We start from the raw sequence: 5,793 nt of genomic DNA on the forward strand, positions 1-5,793 counted from the left end.
TATATTTTGGGTAAAAAAACTCAATTTCTGTATTAATGATAAAAATTAATTCAAGTAAAATCGACTCTATTTTCTGAAATGTAATATTTCACTTGAAAGAAGTGTACATGTAGAAAAAAACGACTATTTTATTTGGCATTATCTATCCTCATTCTAAAATGGTAAGGGTTTAAAGACTGACACTCGAAAAAATTAATTAAATCATGATACGCAAAATTAAAATGCCTCTTATGCAAAATGTAAAAGCTTTATTGCCAAATAAAGTAATCGTTTTGTTATATAGCGTTTATTGAACATAATGTGAAAATTTCAGAAAATTTGACCCGGCCAGAGTGGAGTTAAATTCTTTGGAAATTTCGAATTGGGAGGAAAAAGAAGCCAGGAAATTGGGTGATTTGCATACATTTGCATAAATTAACACTTCTTTATCACGCAACTTATGACTGCTTGACAAGTTAAAAGGTGAACCCAACCAATATTTTAATCTTGGGTTAACAAATTAATTAAAATTGAATAAATATTTGCAAAAAAGTGATTTTTGAGCAAAATATGCTGTGTTGGGTGCAGCGCCCCCTTAAACTGTTGCCCCATGTCTGCAATTTCATTTAAAGTGTTATGATCAATTGCAACATCATAAATAATATTCACCACAGATTAACTCTAAAGGTCATTAGATATGTAAATGGGCTGAAATAAATGTACTAAATTTCTTTGACTGCTCTCGTTTTATCACTGCTTTATATAGCAAGTGTAATTGCCTTTGGTCAAGTTCTTCAAGCTATATATGGCAAACTGTGAAAGCTAATTAGATACATGTATACTAATTATAAATTAGCTGACATGGAAATGCAAAATATCTTTCACTTCAGAATATAATCGTCTCATCAATATACTTTGGTCATTATAGTTTCTTCAATGTACAGAGCAAGTTTCGACAATTTTGAGCCAATCCAGATATATATCCCAATAAGAAAAATTCGTGACACATTTCGGTCAACCAATAAGCTAAATTTGTACCTTAAAAATCGAAATGGAGCTAATTTTCAATTTTCAAATGGTGCTATAATCTTGATTATTAACTTTTAGGCCTATTTCTAGATTTAAAATCTTTGGTATGAGATTGAAATATAGGAAACAGGTGTATACTGCCGTGAGAATGGCACTTTGCGGCCATTCAAATTTCCCTCTGACAAACTCTATTTCCAACAATGCATATTTCCGGGGTTTTTTTTTCAATTTCCAATATACTAAATATCCAATTTTCCCATTTCATTTGGGGCGTGGCGCAGTATCTTTGGAATCTTTGGATACTATGGCGGAAATAAATGTATCGAATTGGAATTAAGGTGTAACAAATGTACTTGGGGGGGCTCGGTAACGATAATTGCACAAGATAATTTTAAAAATTAGCGGGAATAACGTCGTCTCACGACCGACATAGTTATACTGGAAGAGAAGCAAACACTGTTCTTTGGTTGGTAGAGTACGTGTACTTCAGGCAATGAATTTAAGTTGGTGCGTTCAGCCGCAAGAAATTCAAGAAATGGTTGATAAAGGAAGAAGTCACCGCGAAATAAGTGTTCATCTCCAAAATGTTTTGCCCAGTGCAAGTGGTATCTCTGAACGAAGTGTAGGACAATACTGTCTCAAACATGATATCAAACGCCTTCAAGGTCAAGATTTGGATCGGGTTGTAACGGGTGCAATTCATAAAGTGAGCCGGCATACGGTTTAAAAACTATGACGGGGTACTTAGATCATTATGCCAAGAACATCACTGCGTATAAAGATTGACAGCTGATTAAAAAAATAAATGTGGATACCTACCGCTCTCTGATTGGGCTGATGGCTGTCACAATTTTTTACAACGTACAATTAGGAAAGTTCATTAATTTTTGCAAATTAGGAATGTGCCGAAAAAAATACTTCATTACTTGCAATTAATGTTGTATCATGGTATCTTCCATATACATGGCAAGTTTCGTTAACTTTGGTCAAGTCAATCATAATATGTGACCCTTGTTAGGGAAGTTTATTAAATATGCAAATTGGGAATTGGCAGACACAGAAATGCTTACTACATATTTCGATTGAGAGTAACATGTCAGGATGATAAGAACAAGGTCGTTGGTGTAAATTTAATCTTGATAACATAAACATTGGATTGTGTAGCCATTGAAGTAATTAACAAAGCGCTATCAGTGTATGTAGAAAGGGTCGTATTTCACGCTGCTTTCTCCTCATGCTAGAAAGGAAGACAATTAAACAAACTTTATCAGTGGACAACACAGTCATTCACAAGATATTTTAATTTCAAATATTCAAATAAAACCAGTTTTCATATTCTGACTATTTATGATATGGGCTATAGTAAACAGAATTTCTGCGTTGAAATGCAAAATCAACAGTGTTTAAGGGTGATTGGTCAAATGCCTATAAGTCACGTGTAAAGGATTATTACACGTAACAGATACCCACTGAGTTCTAGTGATGGTGTTTTGTCTGTGCCAAGATCAGATTCTCCGTTATGTCTTTCTAGCAAATTAGTGATACATCTTTAAGCAACAGTCTTTCCAGACTGTTTTCCTTGTCCTGCTTTTTTTCTAAACAATGAATCGAAATTATCGAATATCCGGGTTATCAACACATTTTGTCATGTACATTTGTGTCAAAATACTGTCTGTATTGTTTGATGTTTCACAACTTAATTGATCAACATAAAATATACCCATGTTGTCGTTGGATTTTATACACTTTCAACGTTACGTTATTTCTGTAACTGACGAAATGTCCTATTGGAACGTACTGTGTTGTCCATAGTTAAAAGTTACTCCAGCAATGGTGTAATGAACAACTCCCTTCTACTTCCACAGACATGATAGCGCCTAGTTAATCTTGATGAAACGGACACCAAACACCGGTGTTCCTATCTCCTTGAAATGTTACACTCAATCGAAATCTGTATTTCAGTAAAGTCAAATCATAGTATCTTCAATATATTTACAAAGTTTCGTCAATTTTGATTTAGTCAATTCAGATATATAGCCTTAATTAGAAAAGTTCATAAAATATGCAAATTAGTAATTAACTTTAATGTCACACCTTTATATCTTTCATGGTGAATATATCTTTGTTTGATCAACATTTGTAGCAAATCTCATTTAATTCTGTACTGCCGTTCTCACTGTATGTGTTTTTCTAAATCATTAATTATGCAAATGAGCATGAAATGTGTAAACCATACCCACCAAAAACTTATCAGTTTATGCCACTCTCAAACAGAATCTGTTTATTAGATTTCGATTCTGATCTGATGGGCCAATTTTGAGATATTGGGCCCACAGACAGATGAACAGACAGACAGACATCGCTGCAACATAAACTAAGGTGTGTGAATACGCGAAGTAATCAGATATGAAACGAAATGCTCACGTGTTTCATTACATATCGCGGTTGTGCGTAAATCTAAACTTTTGCCACATCTTTACAATTCATTGAAAGTGTTATGAACAACAACATGGACAACATTCACCACAGATTAATTGTAAAGGTCATTAAGTATACAAATATGTAATTAGCTGAAATAAAATGCTAAATTTCTTTGACGGCTGTAAGTGTATGGTCACTTTACATAGCAAGCGTAATTCCCTTTCGTCAAGTCCTTCAAGCTATATATGCCAAACTGTGAAAGCTCATTAGATATGATATATTATAAATTTGCTGTCATGAAAATGCGAAATGACTTTCTATCTATCTATCTATCTAGAAAATTTGTATAGCGCCTAAAATCCAAAGTTAAACAATGCTCAGTGGCGCTTAGAGTTACAATGAAAATGCTCTCTGGAAGATGTAAGTTTTTAAGCGTCTTTTGAAAATGTTGACATTAGGAGAGGTTTTTATGTCCAGGGGCAAAGAGTTCCAAAGGACAGGAGCTGCTACAGAGAAGGAGCGGCGACCATAGGTAGTCAGATTCCATCTAGGTGTGTGCAGAAGGCATTTATCAGATGAACGAAGAACACGTGATGAGGCACATGGTGTTATTAAATTCCTGAGATATTGTGGAGCTTGTCCATTTAGGGCTTTGTAAGTAATCAGCAAAAGTTTGTATACAATGCGATGATGTACTGGAAGCCAGTGAAGTTGCATAAGTATGGGGGTAATGTGGTCGGATTTCCTGGTCTTTGTAACAATTCTAGCTGCTGTGTTTTGGGCACGTTGTAACCGCTGTAATTGTGTATCGGGCAAGCCATATAATAGAGCATTGCAGTAGTCAAGCTTTGAAGATATAACGGCGTGGACGAGGGTGGCACAGGAATCTCTGGACAAGTACTTTCTGATACGACCAATTTTGCGAAGGAGGAAGTGAATAGCACTGCAAGTGGCACCAATATGTTGTTGGAATGTATGGTTGTCATCAAATATTACACCGATGTTCCTCGCAAATGAAGTGGTTTCAATAACACTGAAACAGATGTTGATGTCAGTGAAAGGCGCTGGCGAATGGTCAAATTTAGATCGAATTAAAATGACCTCCGTTTTAGAGTTGTTTAACTTCAGCTTGTTTTGTGTCATCCAGCTCATAATATCATTAACAGTTTCTTCAACAGAAGATACGGCAGACGTGGTATTGGATTTCTTGAAAGATAGGTACAGCTGATTGTCATCAGCGAATTGATGGAACTGGAGTTTGTGGCGGTGGATGAGCTGTCCGAGTGGTGATATGTAGATTAGAAACAAGAGAGGTCCAAGAACAGACCCCTGAGGAACTCCGTATCGCAGCATTTGAGGCAGTGATCTTTGTCCATTTAATGTAACTGACTGGGATCTGTCTGTGAGATATGAACGAAGCCATTGAAGAGGAGTAGATTTAATTCCAAGATTTGATAAACGTTGCAAAAGTATGTCGTGATCAATGGTATCAAAAGCTGCAGACAGATTCAATAGAACCAGTAAAACAATTTGTCCAGAGTCAAGAGCAGTGAGAATGTCGTTATGAACAAGGAGGAGTGCTGTTTCAGTACTATGATATTGTCTGTAGGCAGATTGAAGTGGATCGAGTAGATTGTTTTGGTTCAAGAAGTCTTTCAGCTGAGCAGCAACGACCTTTTCAATTACCTTCGACAGAAAAGGTAAATTGGAGATTGGACGGAAGTTTTTGAGAATTTCTGGATCCAGGGTTGGTTTCTTTATGAGCGGCCTGACGACTGCAGACTTCAAAGAATGGGGTAAAAAGCCAGATTCCAGTGACAGATTAACAATCCATGTGATAATCAGGAGTAGCTTATCAAGACACAGCTTGACAAATGATGTTGGAAATGGATCCAAACTGCATGTTTTATTCGGCGAATCCTTGATGAGCACAGAGATTTTCTCCTCTGATATTGGTTGAAAATGATCAAAGGATACTGGAGAAATGACTTCCATATCACCAAAGTCATCAGATGAGCTTCGAGCATCAAGGCTTGAGCGGATGTCTGTGATCTTTGTAGTGAAAAAGTCACTGAAACGGTTACTTAATTCCAATGCAGATGTATGGGACGGAAGCAAATTATTATTTGGTGACGATGAAATCGATGATACAATTTTGAAGAGAGACTTCTGGTCGTGAGCATTCTTTTCAATGAGATCTTTGTAATAGTTTACTTTGGCGTTTCGGATGAGGGCATTGGTATTTTTGCAGGAATCACGGTAAATTTGTCGGTGAATTTCAAGTTTGGACTTACGCCACTGTTTCTCAGCAGAGCGTCTAGTTTTCTTGGCAACTGCAATTTCGGATGTATACCATTTACAATT

Source organism: Ptychodera flava, chromosome 2 (genome assembly GCF_041260155.1).
Source record: "Ptychodera flava strain L36383 chromosome 2, AS_Pfla_20210202, whole genome shotgun sequence".
Lineage (NCBI taxonomy): Eukaryota > Metazoa > Hemichordata > Enteropneusta > Ptychoderidae > Ptychodera > Ptychodera flava.